General features: G+C 41.6%; 1 non-coding gene across 1 annotated transcript; it reads right to left on the minus strand.

Annotated features, from left to right (window-relative positions):
* Positions 1–23,210: 23,210 nt before the first annotated feature.
* On the minus strand, positions 23,211–23,317 carry LOC113830886. The gene has a single exon (XR_003483592.1). It is a non-coding gene; the product is annotated as a U6 spliceosomal RNA (small nuclear RNA).
* Between the last annotated feature and the right edge of the window lie 2,375 nt (positions 23,318–25,692).

The following is a 25,692-nucleotide window of genomic DNA, read 5'->3' on the forward strand; positions in this document are numbered from 1 at the left end:
GTCACCAATTAGTCAGAAAAAAATGTGCATCCCAGGAAGATATGGAGTCCTGTTTATTATTCCCCTTGCTATGTCATAAGCTACCTACTCACTTGTGCTCATAGGGAAAATTGAAAAATACAGAACCTTTAAATTGACTTTAAAATCAAACTCCAGATTCCACGAAGGGAAAGCAATTTCCCAGGACCCTTTCAACCCATTCCCTGCTGAAGTCTTCCTGAAGTCATCACACCCCACTTCTCCTGGACTCTATGTTCTGCCAAGTGATTAGCGTGGAAAAGTCTGGAATCACTCAACTGCCCCTCAGTCACACTTAGAATTAAGGGGAATTAACTTAGAATTAGCTTGCAAGGATTTTTAGTAGGACCTGCCCAGAGAAGTCTGGGGCACGTGGCATAACGGGAATGACAGAGACGATTGCTCAGATGCCTGCAAGCTCTGCGTTCCCATCTTAGCCATATCACTGCACCAAAGGTGTTTACTTCGGGGTACATCTTTCCATAGGGATGGGCACAAGACTGCCTGTTCCAGTCACTGCAGTCCCAGAACTACAGGCTCTGAGCTTCCAAGAAAGGAGAAGGAAAAGAAAAGTCATCTGAGGATTCCATAATGGTTCTCATTTCTTGATGAAGGATATTACAGGACTATTATTTCTCTAACTTTCAGATGTAAGAGAGAGGCTGGAGTGTTGGTTACTAGCTCCCCCTTCAGACATGCTACAACACCTCGCCCCCCATGGTTCTGACACCCTCTTCTGTTCTTCACTTGGACACACATAGCCACACACAAACACAACTAAAAACACAATAAATTTAAAAATGAAATCTCAAAAACATTAATAATCCCCCCAGAATTTTATTATACTTGTTCCCAGGAAAACATTTCTGAATATTCTGTTTTATATAGTAATTAATATGTACTGGTTTTCTTAAATTTTCCTCCGAAGGGCTAGAGAAATAGCTCAGTGGTTAAGAATACTTGCTACTCTTGCAGAAGACCTGGGTTTGGCTCCCAGAAACCACACACAGTGGCTCACAACCATGTGTAACTCCAGTCCGATTCCCTGTTCTGCCCTCCAATGGAAACAGGCACACACACAGTACACATACCTACATGTAGGCAAAGCACCCAAACACATAATTTTTTTAAATGAAGAATAAAAACTGCTATGAAATAGATACCATGCTCGACAGAGGAGATAGGGCAGTGAGCTCTGCAAAGTAAAATTAACTTGAGGCTACATCCAAAGAAGAGACCATGTTTCTTATCATAGTGCAGTTCAAAATTATAAAATATTATTTACTTTTACATTATTTATGTGTGTGCATGTGTGTGCATGTGCATACCATGGCCCATTTGTGGCAGTCAGAGGACAATATTGAGGAGCTGGTCCTCCCTTCGACCTTGCAGGTTCTGGGGATCAAACTCCAGTCCACAGGTTTGACTCCAACTACCCTTACTAAGCCATCTTGAATGCCCTCATGAGAAAGAAAATTGACAACAGTAAATGAAAAAAAAGGTAAGATTCAAAAATGTTATTTAACCTAATAATTCCATTTTTAGAAATTTATCTGAATGATGTTATCAGGTTGTGAAAAGTATTTATTTGTATGGTTATTCATAACAGATAAAACAGTTTACACAAAAATATGCAAACAAGCCCAGGGTCAAATATTCAAGGATTGGCTAAAAGCCAGTTGTGGTGGTCCCAGCTGACAGGATATACAGGATTCTGAGAATCAGCTAACTATATTACATTATATCCACATGAAAAATATGAAGTAACCATGTTGCATATAAATACCCAATAATGATGGAAATTGTACTGTCAAATTAAATTATTTGTTAAACAGAAAGGCAAGTATTAACCAATGTGAACAAAATGGTCCATAATGTTTTTCAATTTTCTTTCTTCCTTTTCTTTTCTTTTTTAAGATATGATTTCACTATGCAGCCAGGTTGGTCTTGAACTAAGGAACCTCCTGATTCAGATATGAAGAATATGCACCATTATGAAAGATTCAACCATCTGGGGGAGTGCGAATTGCACAGTTGTGCTAGAAACCATTAATAGCTCTATCTCCAAAGACCAGGATGTTGGAGGTGGTTTGTGCTTCCTGTTGGTATTGTTATTTTCATGCTTTTGAGACAGGCTCTCACCATGCTGCTCAGGCTGGTCTTGAACTTCTCTGGAATAAAGTGACCCTCCACCCCTGAGGCCCATGGCACCGGAACTACAATACAAGTACATGTCACTGTACCTGGATGCCATTTTGTATTTTAGTTTAAAATGAAACTATGTGAAATTTGAGAAAATCTTGATAATTAAATTATAATTAAATAATTAAATAATAAATGCATTTCAATTGCATTTAATTATTTTTATTTTGTGTGTATGGGGTTAAGGGACACATGCATGCATGGCACATGTATGGAGGCCTGAAGACTACTTGCAGTTCTGGGTATCTCTTTTCACCTTGAGGGGACCAGAAATTGAACTCAGGTCATCAGACTTGGGATGATGTGTCAGTTAGAAGTGCCTGCCATGCAAGGGTTAGGACTTCAGTTCAAATTTCCAGCATTTAAGAGCTGGGCTGAGTGGCACATGTCTGTAAGCCCAGATCTGGAGGAGCAGAGCCATCTGAATACCTGGAGCTCAGTGGCTAGCCAGCCTAGGCAAATCAGTGAGTTCCAGGGTCAGTGAGAAACCCTGTCACAAAAAAAAAAAAAAAAAAAAAAAAGGAAAAAAAAAAACCTGAGGAAAGTGATTAAGGAAAATGCCTAATTAAGCCTCTGTACCCCTCCCGCCAAACACAGGTCCTCTCACATGTACATTGTCCACTATGCACATGTACTTTCCCATGGGAGATAAGCTGCATCTAAGCTATGGGTCAAGGATAGTTAAGGGAAGGAGGACCTGCTGCAGCTCAGGCCAAACCACTCCTGGCATCTGCCTGACTCCCTGAAAATCTTTCACCCTACACACTAAGGAATTTCCCCAGGTACAGTAGTTGGCACATACCCTCTGCTGCTGTTGCCATTGTTTCCACCGCCATTGTCAAGGCAGCCATAGCCACTCTGCCAAGTATTTGTAATCATTGCTGCCAAGGCACCACCAGCAAACCATGAAGGGAACCAGGAGACCCTCGCTGCCACCCATGTGACCCAATACACCCACCCATCACAGTTTTCTTCCTGCCAAAACTACTGCCACTGCTACCACACAACTCCCACCACTACCACTCCTATTGGTGTTGGGCCTGTGGCTAGCCACCCCAGCCACCCATCTGCAGGCTGGGGTCAGAATGGTCTCCACAAATGACCCATGAAGAAGCAGCATTGTGAATGTCGGAGAGAACAGGCTGGTAAAACAAACACTATAGACCTGGGCAGAGTAGCATAAAAATGTGAGAGCACAAACTGTGTCCAAGAAACCCAGGCTAGGCTCCCAGTCAGAGGGAATGGGCCCCATCCCTCTACCCCTGCCACAGTTGGAGCATGAAAGGAGCGCTGTCCTTTGGAGCCCAGGTCTCTGCTGACATACCTATTCTGGTGGGCAGACCCTCTATTCCCTTTGCCCTGCCTGCAAAGTTCCATCCTTAGACCACAAAGGACAAGACTCTGAGGGAAGGAGTTTGCATCTGGAACGTGTCTACCCTCACAGACCTCCTCGTAGTCTGGCAGGGTGCTCTGATTTAACTGCTGTGAGTTGCTGGGACTATCAGTCCTCACTGCCACCCGTGGAGACTGTTACACATGATGGTCCCAGGGAAGGGAGCTGCCCCATTTTCTCAGGGACTACTTGCATGCAGAGCAAACCTTCTGCTCCATGGCATGACATTTTCTATTTTAAGCAAAATAAACACACAGACGCTATATTAATTATTAAAATGTTGGCCAATGGAAAGGGCTTCTTTTTGGCTAGCTCTGTCTTAATTATTAACCCATTACTATTAATCTATGTATTTCCATGTGGTCTTGGCTTACCAGAGAATGTCTTGGCCTGTTACTCTTTGTGATCTACATGGCATCTGTTTCTGGCAGGCTCTTCTGCCTACTTTTCCCAGAATTCTCCTCATCTCCTCACCCCACCTATCTCCCTACCTCTATTTGCCAAACAGTTTTATTCATCAACCAATAAGAGAAACATATACACAGAAGGACATCAGCAAATTATATTTACTGCTTTGTGGGTTAATAGTTATATTACTGTATTTTAATTCTACCAAACTGTAAAGGACATTCATGACTATCTTTTATGTATCTCTACCTACAAAATCTTCTCTTATTTACATCCACAATTGCCCCTCAATAACCTCTTATATCTTAAATCTTTCCTTCTTGGTCTATTTTACACATTCTATCTCTTCTCTTTATTCTGTCTTCACTTTACCAATTAAACATTGATACCAAACACACCAAAAAAAATTTATGGAAGGACAAAAAATTAGCATACAAAAGTTAGTTGTTACTTATGCCAATGATAAACATAGTGAGAAAGAAATCAGGAAAACAATCTCAATCTTTAAAACCTGCCATGGAATAATTCTAACCAAGGAAGTAAAAAAATATAGACAAAGAATAATCCAAAACACCAAAGAAGGAAATTGAGGTAAGATTAAAAGACCTACTGGGCTTATGGATTGGAAGAATTAACCTTGTGAAAATTACTCTTCTGCCGAAAGCAATCTACTTATTCAATGTAATTGCCATCAAAATTCCAACATTGTTCTCCACCAACACACACACACACACACACACACACACACACAGAGAGAGAGAGAGAGAGAGAGAATCTTAAAATTCATACTGTAGTACAAAAGACCTCAGGTAGCCAAAACAATCCTAGACCAAAAGAATAATTCCAAAGATATTGCCATGCTTGGCTTCAAGTCACAGTGCAGAGCAATAGTAATAAAAACAGCCTGGTGCTGTCACAAAATCAGGTGTAGATTAATGGAACAGAATGTGGGACTCAGATCAGACATAAGCTTACACAGCTACAGCCATGGGATATTTGACAAAGATGTCAAAAATATGCATTGCAGAAAAGATAATATCCTCAACAAATGTTGTTGGGGAAACTGAATAGTCATATATAGAAGAATGAAACTAGATCCATATCTCTTACCCTGTACAAAAATGAGTCCAAATGAATCAAAGACTCCAATGTAAGAACTGACACTGCTAGAGGAAAAACTAAGAAAACACTTGAATATGTAGGCATAAGTAAGGTATTTCTAAATAGGATTAGAGTCATTTAGGAAATAATCCCAACAATTGGCAAATTTAACCTCAAGAAGTAAAAACAAACAAACCTTCTGTACCACAAAGGAAATAGTCAAGTAGAGGCATGGTATGAATGGAATAAAAGCTTTGCCAGCTATTATTCTAACAGAAGATTAATATCCAAATATACAAACCTAAAACATCTAAATAACAAAGAAACAAACAGCAATCAGAAGATGAGATAGGGAATTGAACCATTCTCAAAAGAAGAAATATAAGTGCCCCTCAAAAATACATTGTAAAAAAAAGTGCTCAATAACCTTAGCCATCAAGGAAATCCAACTTAAAACTGCCTTGAAGTTCCATTTCATTCCAGTCAAAAAGGCTATCATGAAGGAAACAAAGAACAACAAATGCTGTCATGGATGCGGAGAAAGGAGAATTCTTATTCACTCTTGGTTGGAGGTTAAATTTACACAGCTATTATGTAAATTGTGTGGAAATTAAAAAAAATAGAACTTTCATATTACCAAAAGACTCTGCCTTAGCATTCTATTTCTATTGTTGTAGTGAATCACCATGGCCCAAAGCAAGTTGAGGAGGAAGGGTTTGTTTCATTTATACTTCCACATCATAGTTCATCTGAGAAAGACAGTCAGGGCAGGAACTCAAACAGGACAGGAACCTGGAGGCAGGAGCTGATGCAGAGACCATAGAGGGGTGCTGCTTACTGGCTTGTTCTCCATGACTTGTTCAATCTGCTTTCTTATAGCACCTTGGATCACCAACACAGGGATGGAATCACTCACAAAGGGCTGGGCCACAATCATCATTGAGAAAATGCCCTATAGGCTTGCCTACAGCCTGATCCTATGGGGGCAATTTCTCAACTGATGTCCCTGCTCCAGTCATTGCCCACCTCCCTACCCCATGGCTCTAGCTTGTGTCAAGTTGACATAAAACTAGCCAGGACAACCCTTGTAATCTTATCTCAGGGATAATTGCACATCCAAGTTTATTACTGTTATATTCACAATGGCAAGGAAAATGAAAATATAGTAATACACACAGTGGGATTTTTATTTAGTCATTAAGAAAACTTAAATTAGGAAAATGAATGGAACTGGAAAATATCACACTGAGTGAAGTAAGATCCTAGCTTCCAATGTCTTTTTTAATGTTTTATTGGGGGGGGTTAGAGACAGGACTTCTTTGTGTAGCTTTGGAATCTGTCCTGGAACTCACTCTGTAGACCAGGCTGGTCTCTAACATACAGAGATCCACCTGCCTCTGTCTCCCCAGTGCTGGGATTAAAGGCATGCACCACCTCCACCCAGCCCCAATTCTAAATTCTTAATAGAGAGTTGTGACTGGCCTATTGTACTCAGAAGCCACTGGCTTCAGAAAAAGAACAAAACAATAATATTATTAATTGGCTCATGTGGTTGAAAGTCAGAAAGGACAGTTTCTTCAAGGAAAGCCAGGGAAACACACAACCAACTGTGCCCTGGAGAAACAAGGTTACAGATGATGAAAATCGTATGTGCTTACATCTATGTTCAGTGAATGTAAAAGAGGAGAAACACTCAGAGAAACAGAGCTCATTGTGAGAGGGGAGCTCTCCCAAAAGAGTCTATGAAATAATATTCTCACAATAAATGAACAGTCCTCCTGAGGTGCCGTCCCTTTAATATTTTGGAACCACCAATGAGTCTTGATGAGTTGGCAAGGATACCATCAACACTTCTTCATTTAACTTAAGGAAATCTTCAGGGCGTGACTTGGCCTGGTGGAGCTTGCAATCTGCCACCTGTATGAAGGCAGCCAATTCGTTAGCAACTGATGCTACTGAGAAAAGGCTCTAGAAGGGAGAGTCTATAGCGCTGTATCCAGGAAGCAGGAAGTACCTCCACATGGTTGTATAAGGATGCAATTTTACTGTGGTGACCAATCTCACTAACTAGCAATAGGTGACAAGTAGGTGAAAAGTCTCTACCCAGTGCAGAGCAGAACAGTGTAAAAGAAAAGGAAAATAAAGTTAATTAACTCCTTGTCTTTCCAACCATCTTTGTAAGTCAACTTTTCATTCAGAACATCTTAAGTTTTTCAGAGGAGCTGCAACAGACTAGAGATTTCCCCAAGATCTGAAAGCAAGTGTTTCTACTTCATGTCTGTGAATGTGCCATCTCCCGTGATACCGTGGCCCCTGTTTCCAGAAATGTCCATACAAGATTACCATGGAACTTTCCCTATGCTCATTCCACTCCTCAAAGGATTTTTGGTCCACATCGTAAAATTATAAAACTTCTAACAATGTTTTATTGAGTGAGGAAATGCATCAGAATGAGCTTCTTTGTCAGGAAGATGTCCATGTGGCCCTTGCTTTGCAGAACTGTTCCAAGCTGTTCTGTGTTTCTCAAGGGTCCCAGGTGGCCATGTGACAGGCATACGTGGCTGTAGTAAATCTGATGAGCAACCCTCTAGTGTTTCATAAAGAAAAGGCTTGTGGTCTAGCTATTAGATATGGCTGTGCTGCCATTGCCTCCATGGATGGTATACACTGGAAAGAGCCACTTCTCCATAATATCACACATTATCTAGGACAGCTGTCACTGCATTACTTCTGAGTAACAACTTCAAAACTCTCAGAGCCATGTAAAAATATCACTCTTCCTTCCTTCACGCCTCCCTACCTTCTTTTGAAACAAGTCTTAGTGTATAGCCCAGGATGACTTTAAATTCATGATCCTCCTGCCTCAGTCTCTCCCATGCTGATACTACAGATGTGCTCACCACACACAGCTAAGCATTCATTTCTTGCTCGTCTATCTGGAGGTCAGTTAGCCTTGGCTAAGGTGTGAATTTATATTGGTGTCATCTGGGATAGGTACCAAGTCACAAACTCTGTTTCAAGCCTCCCCCAGCCCCCCCACCTCTAAAATTACTAAAAGAGCAACAGCTGTTTAGGACGTGTCCTTCCTTTGTGTAAGTGAATGGTAGAAGTTCTAGAAGGCTAGTAAGAGTTGCAAGATCCCAGCTAGATGCTCAGCTTGTTACTACTGCTTTTATTCCACTGGCCAAAACAAGTTCTACAGCCAAGTTCAACATTCTTGGAGCATGGAAGGTACAGTCTATGAACTACAAAGGCAGAGAACAAAGGCCCATGAGCAAAGAATTCTGTCTCCTACAGTCCTCCTGCAAGATGAATAGGTGCTTTTAAAGCCAAGGTGAACTTTGGGAAAAGGGAGAATGGGAATCTGGCTTGTTCTTTCGGAGAATTGAAAATTAGTAAAGTTTTATCAGGATGAACATTCAAGCAAAAGTTATGTGCAAGGAAAAACAAATCCCTGTATCAAAAAGAGAAGGGAAATCAACCTAAGGACAAAAATAAACGAGATCAGGTAGCTAATTCTATGCACACACTTGACTTCTAATACAACACTTCCCAAATACTGTGAGGGCCAATGGACAATTCTTTGTATAAAAGAATTATATTAGGATCATGGAACTATACTGCATCCCAGCACAGAGCAAGGCTAGTGATAGGGGGGCTTGAACATAATGTTTTCACAGTAAAACATTTTTTTTTTACAGTTTTCACTGTAAAGTATGGAGATTCTAAATGATTTTCTCTTTCTACTTTAGACCATAATAAGCAAAGCTGACCCCTTAGCCACAGAAAGCACCAGGCCACTTGGATCCTTGACCTTAACCTGAGGGACTTGGAACATGCAATAAATGGGGAAATTCCCTTCTCAGAAGGCCGATAGTATAAACAACCTAAGTTATTTTGCATGCCACACTAGTCACCTTGGTTAGGTGGAAATAAATAAGACATTGCCTCTGTCCTTTAGAGGTTTGATTTTGATGGAAAACACAAAAATATTGAGATATTCATTATGTCTTCCATCTCCTCTGCTTTGTAGTTTTAAGATAGGATCTGCCTTCCCCTTGAGCAATGCTTGTGCAGCAGGCTGAATCCGAGACAGAGCATCGGATATCACAAATTCCCTCGAAGTTGGAAATTTGGGTGTCTGCTGATGTAAAACATCAGCTAGGCCTTTGCATTATCACACAGCAAGCGGAAGTCCCGTGAGCTTAAATAAGTAAAAACCTGATGTTTCAAACTGTAGAGCTCCTGGCAAGGCCGAGGGTGGAGGATAGACCACTAATGATAATTACTGCTGTTGTGAGAGTAGGCGAGTCACCATTTTACTTCATGATCTAAATTAGTGTTTTAACATCAGTCAGACAGAGATGTGTGAAAGTAAAGGAGACCTTAGTGTGGTCCCCAGCTTTAATCTAGATGTTGCCAAGGCCAAGCCAGGCAAGCCCCGAGAAGTGCCTAAGTCAGCAGGAACTCACATCTTTTGCCAAGGAGCTTACAAGCTACTGTTTTCTCCACCTTGAAGGACTGACTTTCTGCTTGGACTGTCTGATTCCACTCAGAGTTCTGGCTGGTACTAGAGTCTCAGGCCCAGTTCCATACCATTTGCCTGGCCCCTCCTGAGGTGCCCATCTCTCCCCAGCTCCCTCTCTTCAGAAGTGACTTCAGTTTTCACACTGGAAACTTGTGAGTACTGGCCAGTTGACACTTTGAAGCCGTCAGGGAAACCTCTTGGCCACATTCTTGGCTTGAATCCAGACTGAATTAGCTTGACACTAATGGTTTGCATGATTCACCTTTATTATTTAATGAATTAGAAGAGTCCTTTCAGACCAGAATCAGTACCAAGTCCCAACAGACATCCAAGGTTTCCTACCAAAGTTGAAAAAACAATATATGTGTGTGCCCACAAAGAATAATAAAACTATCTCTTTGACTGCTTGTGGCAAGGATTGTTTTTTGTCCAACATCTTAGCACGGCTGCAGTGGTTGCCACTACTCTCTGAGTTCCCTCATGTCACCTAAGGATGACAAGGTAAAGAAAGGCACCCAAAAGTCAAAAAGAAGAAGAAGAAGAAGAAGAAGAAGAAGAAGAAGAAGAAGAAGAAGAAGAAGAAGAAGAAGAAGAGAAAGAAAGAAAGAAAGAAAGAAAAAGACCCAGTGAATAAATCTGTGAGCAAGGCCCAAAAGATATATTCAGACTTTCTTTGGACTGCCAGCTCCCAAATAATGACTTGGAGACTTCTTATTAAGTATGAAAGCTTGGCCTTAGCTAGCTCTTAAAACTTAATTTAAACTAACGCATTTTATATTAATCTATGTTCTCCATGTGGCTCATAACATCCCAGCACTGTATGTCTGACTTCCTCCACATCTTGCTGGTAAATCTCCTGCCTCAGACTCTTTTCCATGAGTTCCTATCTCTGCCCTGAAGTTGTTGATGGAGTTTCTGTCACACCAAGTCCTGTAGCTGTTTAGCCCCAAATAAGCACAAGGAGGCTTATATTAATTATGAACTGTTTGGCCGATGACTCAGGCTTCTTGTTGGCTGGCTGTATCTTAATTATTAACCCATTTCTATTAAACTATGTATTGCCATGAGGCTGTGGCTTACCTGTAATGCTTCAGAATGTTATTCCTTCAGCAGCTATATTGCGTCTCTTTGGCTGCTCTCTGCTCCTCTTCCCAGACTTCTAGTCAGGTAGCCCCACATATACTTCCTGCCTGGCTACTGGACAATCGGTATTTATTCACCAACCAATAAGAGAAACATTTATTCACAGCATACAGAAGAATATCCCCTATCATCTCTTCTTTTCTGTCTAAATAAAAAGAAAGGTTTTATTTTATTTTTGGTTTTTCGAGACAGGGTTTCTCTGTGTAGCTTTGGAGCCTATCCTGATACTCGCTCTGGAGACCAGGCTGGCCTCGAACTCACAGAGATCCGCCTGCCTCTGCCTCCTGAGTGCTGGGATTAAAGACATGAGCCACCAATGCCCAGCTGACAGGTTTTAATTTTAACATAGCAAAATTATATATATCAAAACAGTTGTCAAGCAAAACTATAGATAGCAATATTTAGTCCACTAACATTTGGCAAAATTTAAAGAAAGTATTTTGTCATCTATCCTATCTTTGTGAGTCTAAAGTTTTATATGTAACTTATCTTTATCACAACTAAGGAAAACCATAACCATAACTGTCTTCAACTCCATCAAAGACCTCAGAAAGACAATATATAAACTCTAGAATTGACAGAGACATCTTGCTGTCTGGACAGTCACCCAAAGTTCCTCTGTAATGTTGGAGCATCCATCTTCAGACTATACACCTAGAGTGTCTAGCAGACTTCTCATCAAAGCATGAAATTTGAAACTGTCTGCCTGTGTTGGCAGTTTGTCAGTCATTTTTCTCCTGCAGAATGTCTGGTAGACTCTTCCATGAAGCAGGAACCCTGAAAGACTGCCCCATCTTTTTTTGGCAAGTTTAGCAGTCACATTCCTGTGGGTCCTGCATGTCTAGTTTAGACAGCATGCTTTCTAGCAGTCCAAAGAAAAGCAGTTTCTTGTCCAATAGACCAGTTTTGTCACATTGAAGGCAAACTCCATAATGAGTTTCTCCGATGCCCATTTCCTCTCTGAAGTAGTTGGTGTTGCCAGGAACATTTTAATAAATCCTCTCTGATGTGATTGTTGCTGCTAGGAGATATGATTTATTTTCATAAAAAACCTTATAAATCATTTTAAATGCCATATTCTGTAGGTCTTTGAAAGGTTTTGAAGAATGTTTATCCATTTGAAATATATCTCTGTATACCTAGAAAGCCTAACTCACATAAGTTTTACTATTATAGATTACTATCTATAATATTTATTTAAGTATATTTTATATTTTAAATGAGCTCTTTACTATAATATCTAAACAAGAGTAACAATATACAAGTAACAAATTTGGCCTTAAATTTGTATCAATAAACTAAAATCCATACAAATACAAGGTATTAATTTCTATATTATAGTTTTTTAGAAAGAGATTGACTGTGATCATTAACCACTTATAACAAAACCCATTTAAATGAAAGCAAACATTTATCAACAATATTTTAGTGGGAATGTAGGTGTAGTTTTCTTCAAACTGCTTCCTGCTGTTTGGGGGCGTTGTAAATCTCAAGAGAATCCTGAGAAAACCCAGAAACCTGGCCATATCCTGGTTGTAGTAGTCTAAGGCTACATTGTCTCAGCTGTTTTGGATGTTGGATCACCTGGGCCACTGCTTCAGGGGATCTTGCTTGATCAAAGCATAGTAGTCGAAGATGGAACCACAGCTTTTCATCTTCTGTGGAAACAAAAAAAGAACCTCTTTTCCAAAGTAACATGTCCTTAGACTTAAATTTTGAAATCAAGGCATTTTCAAAATACATAGGTTGGATTAATCCAGCAACATTTATAATCAAATGTCTGTCAGCAACTGTTGCTCCTTTATCAGCAGTCAAACAATTCAAAGACAACACAGTAACATACAGTATCTAGACTCTGTGTGTTTTCCATCTTTACATGGTGTTTTTTTATTACTCTATTTCTTTCATTTTTATTTTTTGTTTTTTTGAGACAGGGTTTCTCTATGTATTTTTGACTGTCCTGGAATTCACTTTGTAACCAGGCTGGCCTTGAAACCAGAGATCTGCCTGCCTCTTCCTCTCTTCCTCCCAAGTGCTGGGATTAAAGGAACGTGCCACCAGCTACTCTTTTTTTTTAAAGGACTTTCTCTATCCCTTTTCTTTTCTTTCCCAAGCCTATGTATATTTTTCAACACTCTGTAAACTGTTTAGACTTTATCAGTCTTTACTGTATATCTATCTTTTTCTGACCACATGAGTCTTTAATCTGTTAAACAGCATGGCTAAGATTAAAGTGGAAGCTTTGACTAAAGCCAACCAGTTAGGCTTTCAAACATGGCAGGGGTACATTTACTGCCAGTTCTGGGAGTTGTGCTCACCACCTTGACGTTGGTCCATGCTGCCATCAAGCAGGTTGTAGAACACTGCCCATAAACCTTTTGTATCTGTATGAAGGACATCCCCCATCACAAAGTCCCGCCTAGCCTCTCCTGCCTAGCTATTGGCTGTTCAGAAGATGCCTTAGGCAAGTGACGAAGGGTATAGGGCATCTTCACACAGTGCATAAAAAGATAATCCCATCCAAATGAAGGCATAGTTTGATCCAACCCCAGTAACCATGTCTTACTTAACATGGCTGCTTATGGGAGTCCTGGAAAGAAATTCCCAATTGTAAGCTTAGAACTCTTGGGATAGCTTCAGAAAGATGGGCAGCATGGGATTTGGAGGCCAGAAGCCCCACAGCAGCTTCTTAGCAAAGGGCTTAGCAGACCTGTGTCAAACCAGAGCTTAAAGAATTTACCAGGAGCCATCTGAGCAGCTGGTGAAGATGCATCAAGTCAACCAACCGAAAACACATTTTTACTAAATCTCTAAAAATTATTTTATGTAAAACAAAAAGATACCGACAGTTAGTTCTCCAGTACCCTAATGCCGAATTATCAGAAATGCCAGAACTCTAAGGTTCATGCATGTGACTGTATTGCTTTGGGCTTCTGTTAGAACATTTATTGGAATCCTGAGAAATCAGAATCCCAAAGAACATAAGATTATGGTTTGTTTTTCAAGTTTCTAAATTTCCACGGTGTACAATCATTTTATAAGCTACGGTATTACAGAAGGATACTTCCAGACAAGGATAAATAGTCTGAGCATACTCCAACCATATTTCCCACTGTACTCTTCTCCCACCTCCTTCCCAGCGGCCCACGTCACCCCCGAGACAATTTCACATCACACACACATACATTATGTATCTGTAGAAAGTCTAAGCTCTACATATGAGAAAGAACGTGTGATATTTGTCTTTGTGTATGTGTGTGCATGTGTGTTCATTGCACGTGGGTACCCAAGTGCAAAGGTGTGAGTGCTCATGAGGGCACATATTGAGGGCATCTCATTTGATGGCTCTCCACTTTATTTACTGAGGTGGGCTTTTGCAGAACCCAGAGTTCACCGGCTGGTGCAGCTCAGTTAGCCAGCTTGTGCTAGGGATCCCTTGTAGCTCCCTTCCAAGAGCTGGAATTACAGGGAGTCACAGCCGCTATGTGAGATCCGGGAATTCAAGCTCTAGTCGTCACACTTGCACAACAAGTGTTTTATCCAGAGCCACGTCCCCAGCCACTGATACTAGTTTTTCTGAGACGACAAATGTCCTTAAAATGATGATCTCCAGTTTCATCAAAGGGACAAAACTTGATTCTTCTAAAGAATTCTAACAACTTTCCATTGGGTATGTATAATATACACTGTCTCTGTCCTTCTGTTGCTGGACAACCTAGGTTGGTTCCATAGCATGACTACCGTGAAAAGAGCTCCAATAGACACAGTGTGCAAGTGTCTCTGTGACACATGGAATTGGGATCTTTCAGTAAACACCCAGGAGTGGGGGTATCTGGGCCAAATGGGAGATGTAGTCTTAGATTTTTTAGGGAATCTCCAAACTGGTATCCCTAGTTGATGGTCAGTTCATTTTCCCACCAGAAGCGTATAAAGGTTCCTGTCTGTCTACATCTTCACCACCATATTTTTCCTAATGACTGTCCTTCCGACTGGGTGATACAGAATTTCAGTGCAGATTTGATTTACATTTCCCTGGTACTTAGTGAGGTTGGGCATTTTTTAAATGTATAATGCATATTTGATTTTCATCTTGAATTCCTGGAACTCATATAGCAGCCGTCTGTTCATTTTATTAGCCCATTTACTGATGGTAATTTTTTAAGTTTCTTTTAGTTTTTTGAGTGCTTTGTATATTGTGGGTGTTAGTCATCATGAGATGGAGAGCTGGCAAAGGTTTTCCCCATCATACAGGATGTCTTTTTACTCAGCTCTTCACTTTGATGTTCAGTGATTTTTGATTTTGTGAGGTCCTGTTTATCAGCTGTAGGTCTCATTTTCTCAGTAGTGGCAGTCCCCATCCGTACTTACTCTTCTATGTTGAAGTATCTTCCCTACCTTTCCTTTAACAGTTTCAGAGCTTGGGGGTTTTCAGTCAGCATTTGTTCTATTTGGGATTGATGAGACAGGGACCTAGTTTCATTCTTCTACATATGGGCATCACTTTCCCACCTCCACTTGTTGAAGGGACTTTGTTGAAGTCTTTTTTTCCACTGTATATTTTTAGCATCTTTGTAAAAAGTCACATGGCTGTAGCTATGTGGATTTGTATTTGGGTCCTCTTTTCATCCCCATTGATCTATATGTCTGTTTTTGTGCAATAACATGCTGGTTTTGTATCTAGATGGCTAAGTAGCCTAAATTAGAATAATGAATGATGATGCCTATGGCATTATTCTTTTCCTCAAGATTGTAATTACTACCTGAGGTCATTTGTGCTTCCATATGAATTTTAAGATTTTTTTCTATTTCTGTGAAAACTGACATAGAAATGTTGTTGGAATTGTCTTTAAATATTTAGATAGCTTTTATAAGGATGGCATTTTCACAATATTAATTCTTCTAATCTGTGAATTTAGGATGTCTTTCCATATTCTAGTGTGTTTTTTTCTTTCTTTAGTGTTTTAACATTTTCATTGTAAAGGCACTTAACTTCTATAGTTAGGTTTATTCCAAGGTATTAAAAGGTTTTTGGGGGGTTGTATGTGTGTGTGCTCTGTGTGTGTGTATGCGTGCACGTGTGCGTGCAGTAACGGGGGATACCGTGTAGCATGTGTGGAGATCAGAGGACTTTATGGAGTCTGCTTTCTCCTTCCACCATGCAGGTTCTGGAATCAAACTCAAGTTGTCAGGCTTCTGTAGACTTGCTTTTATCCACTGAGCCATCTTAACATCTCTCCAGGATACTTTTAAAAAGCAATTGTGAATGTAATTATGTCCCTGATTTCTCTTTGTGTGTGTTTACCATTGTTGTATATGAAAGCTACTGATTTGGGTAGAAATTACCCAGAATGTTGCTGGAAATGTTTAACAGATCTATGAGTTTTCTGGTTGAATCTTTTGAAACCCTTATTTATAGAATCATACCAACAGCAAATAAAGACATTTTAATTTCTTCCTTTTCTATTTATATCCCTTCTATTTCCTTCTCTTCCCTTAATGTTTTGGCTTTAAGCACTATCAAATAAAAGGATTTTTTTTATTTGATTGTTCCCACTTATACTAAAATGCTTTGAGTTTTTTCTTATTTAGTAAAATGTTGGCTATAAACTTATCATATAAAGTCTTTATTATGTTGAGATATGCTCTATTCTTAGTTTCTTTGGGTTTTTGTTTTTATCATTAAGTGATTGACATTGGGGTTTTTTGAAAGTCTGTGTCTTTGATGGGTCTTTTGCTTTTTATCCTTGAGTTCATTTATGTAATATATTACACTTCCTGATTTCTTCATGTTGAATCATCCCTGAGTCTCATAATGAAGCCAACATGGTCATGGTGGATGGTATTTTGATACATTAGGGCAATGAGTATTCAATTTTCTTTTGTTGTTGTGTCTTTATCTGATTTCAGATCAATGGTCTCATAAAAAGTTTGGTGGCTTCTTTCATTTTCTCTTTTAAAACAGTTTGTTGAAACATTGGTGTTACTTTTTAATTTTTTTTATATGAATCGATAATGTATTTTAACCCCAACTCCTCCTCCTATACTCTTGAAACCCCACAACATGTGTCGTTCCCACCTTTAATGTTCTTTTTTAAAAAAAATAATCCATAATAATAAGTCCAATTAGTGCAGCCTGCATAAGCATGGACAACCTACCAGCAGCCACACTCCTGAAGAAAAATGACTCCTCCTACAGCAGCCATCAACTGCTAATATCTACTTGGCTCGGGTAGGGGTTTCATCCATGCTGGAATTATTGACTGGTTTGCTCTTGTTAAGGTATCCATAGCTCCTGTGAGTTCATAATAACTACAACAATAGTGTCATGAACCGAAGATAGCATTTTGTAATAATTTCCCCATCCTCTGGCTCTTAGGTTCTTTCTGTTGCCATCTTCTGCTTTGTTCCCTGAGCTTTGTGAGGGTTATCCTAGCTATGTTCCTTAGGGATGAGCACCCCATAGTCATTTATTCTTGGCATTTGGGCTAGTTGTGAGTCTCTGTATTGACTGCTGTTCAAAGCAGAAAGAAGTTTCTCTGAGCAAGGTTGAGAGTAGTACTAATCTATAGGTACAAACACATATTTAAAACGTAGTTTGGTAATATATGTTTAGCAAAACAGCAGTAGTATATTCCCCTTCCAGAGGCTATGACATCTCCAGCTAAGGGCTTTTGACCAGGTTTACAGTACTAGATGAGGAATTCCCTCCTATGGAGCAGGTCTCTAAGCCAAGTAGAAAACATTGGTTACCCCCACAGCACTCATACCATTATTGCACTTTTGGATACATCTTGCCTAGCAGGTCAGTATTATAGTGTGTAAGAGCCACAGCTGGATAAGTCTATCATTGACTTTTCTCCCCCTGCAGCCTGCAGAGTACATCTCAGTACTTTGAAAGCAAGCCAGCAAAGAGGACATTTCCAGATCAGTTCCAGCTTGATTTCTTTATGTGCTGCAACCAAAATGTGCTGTGTCTTCACCAATAGGGTCTAACCAATTAGTTACAGTAAACAACCAGAGGAATGGCAGTAGCTTGTATTGTTTTGTGAGACTCTGGGGCCTCCCTGATCAACAACTCATACTGGGGTATTCCACATCTAGCACTGAGATTCTCATATAGGAACCCATGTTTTCTGTGGCAAACACTATCCTCCCACATAGGGTACCTCCATTCAAACTAGGGTGGGTGGCCCACGAGTCCCAGCAATCTGTTTCTACTCCCCAGCACTGGATTACAGACTCACTACACCATGCCCAGCTACCACGCCTGATTTTTTTAACATGGGTTGTGGGGATCAAACCCAGGTGTTCATGATTGCAAGGCAAGAACTTTGCCAACTGAATATCTTTCCAGCTTCTTGAAATAGAGTTTTAAAAAGAAAAAGAGCCAGTATCCAGATCCTCCTTCAGTTTAACATGTGTGGAGATGAGTCAACTGATTGAGATCAGGAACTTGCTACGAGGGCCTTGACTCCATAGAAAGGAAGGGAGAGAAGGGAGAATGCACATCTATCCCGGAACTGTATAGATTAGGGACCTATTGCCTAATTCAGTGGCCAATAAATATTGGGCAGCGTGAATGCATAGAAACTGTGGGTGAAAAGCAAGATTGAGAGCATTAAGTAGGAGACAAGAGACAGAGCTAAGAAGTGAAGCTTTGGCACCCTAGACAGGCATTCAGCATCTCCTTTCCTGCATTTCCACAGTCATAGCCTTGGGTTCTCTGCTCCTTATCTCTCTGAAGGATTGATATAGAAACCTGGAGCCCATAACCTCAAACTGGGTTAGAGGAACCCACCCACCCCATACCTCAGAGCAAAATAACTCTCTGAGGCCTCCCAGAAAGCACAGCCCATGGCTTTGCGTGCACCATCTAACAAATTCATGTATGCAAAAGTAGAGGGAGAGTGAAAAGAAGGGACTGGGAAGTCACATTATTTAAGATGATTATTAAATAAATCCCTTTGTGCTGATGGTGAATGGGTGGGGGAGCCCAAGGTGTTCATTTACTTTGTTAATGTTAAGCAATAAGGCATAATAAAGATATTGTCCTTTCTTGTAATGATTTAAGGTGTCACAGCTTTCAAAAGGCTCAGTTGAGCATAAACTCAGCTAGGGCTACTTGTACTTTGGCTGTCTTAAGTTTTCTTTCTGGACTAACATCTGACTATATCTCACCCCAGAAGGGCACCAACCAGGGTTTTATTAAACCACATTGGACCACTGCTACTTCTGTTTAGTTAAGCCACACTGGACAGTGCAGCCTCATCTCTGTGGTTGTGTGTGGCTCATAGCCACTCAGACATGACAAAAGTAAATGAATTTAAATCACATTGGAACAAAGGTGTGCCTCACCAAATACTGGCACACTTAAAGGAGAAGTGAGTGTGTGCACACCTGGAAGTTGTTAGCAATTCTACCAAGCAAAACCTTTTACTAGTATTTTATGGTTTGTATTGCTGTGAAGGGACACCATGACCATGGCAACTCCTATAAAAGAAAACGTTTACAGAGGTTTAGTCCATTATCATGGTGGGAAGCTTGGTGGTGTGCAGACAGACATGGGGCTGGAGAGGAACTGAGAGTTCTACATCTGGATTTGAAGGCAGCAGAAAGAGATTGTGAGCTACTAGCCCGACTTGAGCCTCTGAGACCTCAAAGCCCACCCCCAATGACACATTTCCTCTAACAAAGACACACCTACTTCAGCAAGGTCACACCTCTTAATAGTGCCACTCCCTGTGAGCCCTTGGGGTGGGGGGCCATTTTCTTTGAAAGCACCACAGCTGGCCATGTCAGCTTTTCAGTGTCATTTTCTCCCCCATCCGGGCATGCCATTTACTTTCACCTCATGGACACTTGAAGCCTTGGCTAAAAGCTCCATTCCCCGCCTGCCATGTATTTGGCAACTCCTATCTGCAACCTTTCCTCTTCCATGATTTCTAGAACTTTGCTTTGATAATCCACTCACAGGCCTTTTCCCAAAAATTTGCTTTCCTCATTTACTGTCTCTTCCTAAAACGGCTTCTTTTAATTTCTCATTTAAGGCACTGTCATTTTTATTAACTACAATTTAAATAGTGTTTTAAAAGAAAGAAAGAAGAGGGGAAGGAAGAAGAATGGAAGAAAGCAGAAAAAGAAAAATTAGAAGAGGAGGCCCAGGATGGAGAGGACTGGGGAGGTGGTCTGTGTTGAGAAACAAAAGGCCTTTTTAAATGTAACCTTTAGATTCCTGTGAAATTGGTTGAGTCAGCTGACCAAGCATATTGCTTTCCAAGCTGCAGTTCTTCATAGTTCACATGTGTCTACAATCCCTTCTAACATACCTGAACTTGCACACAGCCCAGGGCCACAAAAACTGACCCCAAGGTTTTCTTCTGACTACTTCCCAGATCACAAATATGTCTTTCTCATGAAAACCCTGGTTGGTTTGTGTGAATCTCTACTCTGGCTTTATCATGATGAGAACTTCTACTCCACCCAGGCCTGGCTTACGTTGTAAGGCATCCTAAACTTCTTTTGTGCAGGCCACCATGCTCTCTTCATCTCCAGAAATAGGCAGCTAGCAGGTTTCTGGGCAGAGCAATTCACTGATTTGGAGGTGTATGTGTTCCCCCCATCCCTTTGCTCACTCAGGCAACATGGACTGTGTCGCACTAAATGGAAGGGAATCTAGCCAGGCAGGAGGACAGATATGAGTCATTGTTTGAATCTGCTTTTCAAAGATTTTTTTGTCTCACCTTCTTCCTCTGGCAGAACCCACTGCTCTTATCTCATTTCCTCTACCATTCTCTACCTTATTCTGCTGCAACTACTTTTGCAAACCCACTTTGAGCAACCCTTGCTGTTTTTTCTTCTTCACTGACTTCATCTCCTTTGAAAAATACAGCCCACCTGGGCTCAGGTCCTAGCTCCATGTCTTATTTGCAATATGAAGGTGAAAAAGTTACTTGACCATTGTGTGCCTCAATTTCCCCCTCTGTAGAGTAGATGCAGTGAGAGTACCTGTCTCAGATATTAGTTTGAGGACTAAGAGATTAGATTAGTATGCCAAGCGCATACATACTAATGACTGCAAATAGATGTGTTCAGTTGCTGATGTAGGCTCACAGCACGCCAATGACCGTGCTTACACAACTGCAGCGGATTTTAATGGGACACAGGACAACAGTAGTAAAATAAATATGTCCATTACAATTCATGACTACCTTGCAGTGGGGATCTTCAGAGACCAGGTATGACCTCCAGCTGTCTTTCTGCTATGAGAATGTGGGTGCCTCTCCTCTCAGATTGAAAACAATTAATATACAAAACACCTTAGACCAGAGAACCACTATATAGTCTGCTGTTTCTTGTATGCTCTGGTCATCTTGGTCTATTGTTGTGACTGAGAATCTGCTTCTTTTTTTTTCCTTTCCTTTTTTTTTTTGTTTTTCCTTTTGTTTCTGTTTTTCCTCCATATTTTAATTTAAATTAGAAACAAGATTGTTTTACATGTCAATTCCAGTTCCCTCTCATTCCCCTCCTCCCCTGCCCCCCCCCCACCAACTGACACCCTACCTGTCACATACCCTTTCTGCTCCACAGGGAGGGTGAGGCCTTCCATGGGAGTCTGCAGAGTCTGTCGTATCCTTTGGGATAGGGCCTAGCCCCCGGCCCCCATGTGTCTGTGCTCAGGGAGTATCCCTCTATGTGGAATGGGCTCCCAAAGAGCACACCTATGCTAGGGATAAATACTGAAGGTCCTGTAGATTTCTGAGGTCTCCTCCTCACTGAAACCCACATTCCTGGGGTCTGGATCAGTCCCATGCTGGTATCCCAGCTATCAGTCTGGGTACCAAGAGCTCCCCTTGTTCAGGTCAGCTGTTTCTGGGGGTTTTACCTGGTCTGGACCCCTTAGCTCATCACTTGTCCTTCTCTGTAACTAAATTCCCTTTCAGATCAGTGATTAGTTGTGGGTGTCTGCTTCTATTTCTACCAGCTGTTGGATGAAGGCTATAGGATGGCATATAAGTAAGCTACCAATCTCATTATCAGGGAAGGGCATTTAAGGTAGCCTCTCCTCTGTTGCTTAGATTGTTAGTTGGTGTCATCTTTGTAGATCTCCAGACATTTCCCTAGTGCCTGATTTCTCTTTAAACCCATAATAGCTCCCTCTATTATGGTATCTCTTATCTTGCTCTCCTCTATTCTTCCCCCAACTCAACCTTCCTGCTCCTTCATGTCCTCCTCACCTCTCCTCTCCTCCCCTTCTCCTCCTAGCTCCCTCTCCCCTCCACCCATGCTCCCAATTTGCTCAGATCTTGTCCCTTTCCTCTTTTCCGGAGGACCATGTTTCCTAGCTTCTCTGGTGGAGTGGATTGTAGGCTGCTAATCCTTTGCTCTGTGTCTAAAATCCATATTTGAGTGAGTATATGTTTGTCTTTTTGTGACTGGGTTACCTTGCTTAGAATGGTTTCTTCTAGTTCCATCCATTTGCCTGCAAATTTCAAGATTCCATTGTCCCCTTCCCCCGGCTGAGTTAAGTACTCCATTGTGTAAATGTACCACATTTTCTCTATCCATTCTTCAGTTGAGGGGCATCTAGGCTGCTTCCAGGTTCTGGCTATTACAAATAATGCTGCTATGAATATCATTGAAAAGATGTCCTTGTAGTACGAATGTGCTTCTTTTGGTTATATGTCTAAGAGTGGAATTGCTGGATCTTGTGGTAGACTGATTCCCATTTTCCTGAGGAATCGCCATACAGATTTCCAAAGTGGCTCTACGCGTTGGCACTCCCACCAGCAGTGGAGGAGTGTTCCCCTTTCTCCATATCCTCTCCAGCATAAACTGTCATTGGTGGGTTTGATTTTAGCCATTCTGACAGGAGTAAGATGGTATCTCAGAGTTGTTTTGATTTGCATTTCCTGATGGCTAAGGATGTTGAACACTTTCTTATGTGTCTTTCAGCCATTTTAGATTCCTCTATTGAGAATTGTCTATTTAGTTCTGTACCCCACTTTTTAATTGGATTATTTGGTGTTTTGGAGACTAGCTTCTTGAGTTCTTTGTAAATTTTGGAGATCAACCCTCTGTCAGATGTGGGGTTGGTAAATATGTTTCCCCATTCTGTGGGCTGCTGTTTTGTCTTGCTAACTGTGTCCTTTGCCTTACAGAAGCTTCTCAGTTTCAGGAGGTCCCATTTATTAATTGTCGATCTCAGTGTCTGTGCTACTCGTGTAATATTCAGGAAGCGGTCTCCTGTACCAATCCATTCAAGGGTATTTCCCACTTTCTCTTTTAATAGGTTCAGTGTGGCTGGATTTATGTTGAGGTATTTGATCCATTTGGACTTAAGTTTTGTGCATGGTGATAAACATGGATCTATCTGCAGTCTTCTACATGCCAGCATCCAGTTATGCGGGCACCATTTGTAAAAATATGGAACGCTTCATGAATTTGCTTATCATCCTTGCAAAGGGGACATGCTAATCTTCTCTGCATTGTTCCAGTTTTAGTATATATGCTGCTGAAGCGAGCACTGTTTGTTTGTTTCTCACATAGGATTTTTCTCTGTAGTCCTGGCTGTCCTGGAACTCATTCTATAGACCAGGCTGGCCACAAATTCAGGTATCTGTCTGCCTCTGCCTTCTGAGTACTGAGATTAAAGGTGTGTGCCACCCTCCCAGGCTGTGACTGAGAATCTTAACAGCGAAGTTATGGAGGTGGGATGAGATGGTTGATACTATGACTTAATTTTTAGTTTGAACCACATGATATTATTATCTTTGTAAGTAAAAATGGTGGGATATCAGCAATATCATATTGTTCAAGTTAATATACTTACTATTTTCACTGTTGTGGATGGGATTTGGAAATTTCATTTTCTTTTCTGTCCTGTCCCACTCAGTTTAATCGAACTTCAATTGTAGCTAGAAGTACTTTTTCCTTGTGGCATATTTAAAAGCACCTGGAATGCTCTATAATAATAATCTTGTGAAACAGAATGGATCTATTATGCAAATGATATACACAACAAGTAGAGTTTAGAGAGTGAACAAAAATTTCATTGCAATGAGTCACAGATCTGTATCAAGGTCTCTGGCATACCATCATCCCTGGACCCTCACCAAAACTCCTCTTGGATACCCTGCGGTTGCCCCAAGTCATGGGGATCCTGTGGTTTGTTTTGCAGGACCAGTCCCCTCATGAACTCCAGCAGATCATAGATGGTAGACATTAGGGCAGGCCAACCCAAGGCCCCAGATGTGGGTCTGGGTGGTAGCTGACCTGGTCAGTCCAGGCCACTGGGACTGCCCCCCCTGAGGCAAGGAACAGAACCAATTCTCCTAAGCATATGCCATTGGGACCAGCTCTCCCATGCCCATGATGAGGGATGGGGACATCTTTCTTGAGTGTGGGGGCTAGCTCTTCCATGGGGGGCTGGGCCAGCTCTTCCCCTGCAGTGATCAGTGAGGGGCAGGGTTAGCTATCCCAGGGCCAGTTAGGGGCAGGGCTGGTTCAGCACAGCCCTAGGATTTCAACATGCATGCTTCCTATGACCACCTGTGGCAACACAGGCCATGGACATCATCACAGACCCCAGCTGCAGTAGGACCACAGACTCAGACATGGACCTTGGCAGCAGCCCAGGTCCAGATGACACTATGACCTCATGTGGCAACATAGGCAACCCAGATTGGCATGGCCCTGGTGGCAGCATGGCCCTGGTGGCGGCATGGCCCTGGTGGTGGCATGACCCTCAGACACCAACATGGCCACATGTTGTGGCTTAGATCATGGGCATCCATGTGCCCTTTGTTACCATTGGCCACAGACATCAACACAGCCCCAGACATGGTCCCCATCAGCAGCCTGAGCTTGGATGTCACATTGGCCCCAGGTGGCAGTGTAGGCCACTCAGATTGGCACAGCCCCTGAGGCAACTTAGCCCTCAGACACCAACATGGCCCCAGGTGGTGGCCTAGACCTCGGGCATCGGCATGACCTTTAATGGTAAGAGGAACCATGGACATCAACACAATCCTTAACTGCAGTAGGGCCACAGATCCAGACATGCCCTTGGCAGCAGCTCTGACACACTGGCCCCAGATGACAGTGCAGGTCACTCAGATTGGCATAGCCCTTAAGGCAGCATGGCTCTGGGGCACCAACGTGGCCATGGGTTGCAGTCTAGACCCTGGACATCCATATAGCCTTTGGTGTCACCACAGGCCAAGAACAACAACACAGACCCTGGCTGTGGTGGGATCACAGACCCAGATGTGCTCTTCATCTGCAGATTGAACTTAAATGTTACCAGGGTGCCAGGTGGCAGTGGAGGTCACTCATATCTGCATGGCCCCCACGGCAGCATGTCCTTCGCCCACCAACATGACCCCAGGGGGCAGCCCAGAACCGTGACATCAACATGGACTTCAATTATCCTTTCTTCTTGTCTCCAACAGTTTCTCCATCTTGCCCAGAACATTCTTCCTCCCCACGATCTGGATGCTTCCCTTTCTACATCGTCATCTTCACAGTTACCTTCATTCTCTTGTTCATATTTCTTGTCCATAAACATATGGAAACATCACGAATGTGTGCAATATTTATTTGCTGCTTTTTTCTGAGACAGTGTCTCATCTGGCCTTGAACTCACAATATAGCCATGGAAGACCTTGAACATCTGATTCTTCTGCCTCTACCTCCCATAGGCAGGCACCACCATGCCTAGCTTGCACATTTTTAAATTTTGTTTTGTCTTAGTTCGGCTTCCAATTTTGTATTTTTATATAACACCTTCAAAAACATTAATTTTAAAAGAGTGGCATAGTGATGCCACCCCTGTAAGCCAAACAGTCCAGAAACTGAGGTAGGAGGAACACTAGTTTGAAACAGCCTAGGTTACACAGGA

Source organism: Cricetulus griseus, chromosome 3 (assembly GCF_003668045.3).
Source record: "Cricetulus griseus strain 17A/GY chromosome 3, alternate assembly CriGri-PICRH-1.0, whole genome shotgun sequence".
Taxonomy (NCBI): Eukaryota; Metazoa; Chordata; class Mammalia; order Rodentia; family Cricetidae; genus Cricetulus; species Cricetulus griseus.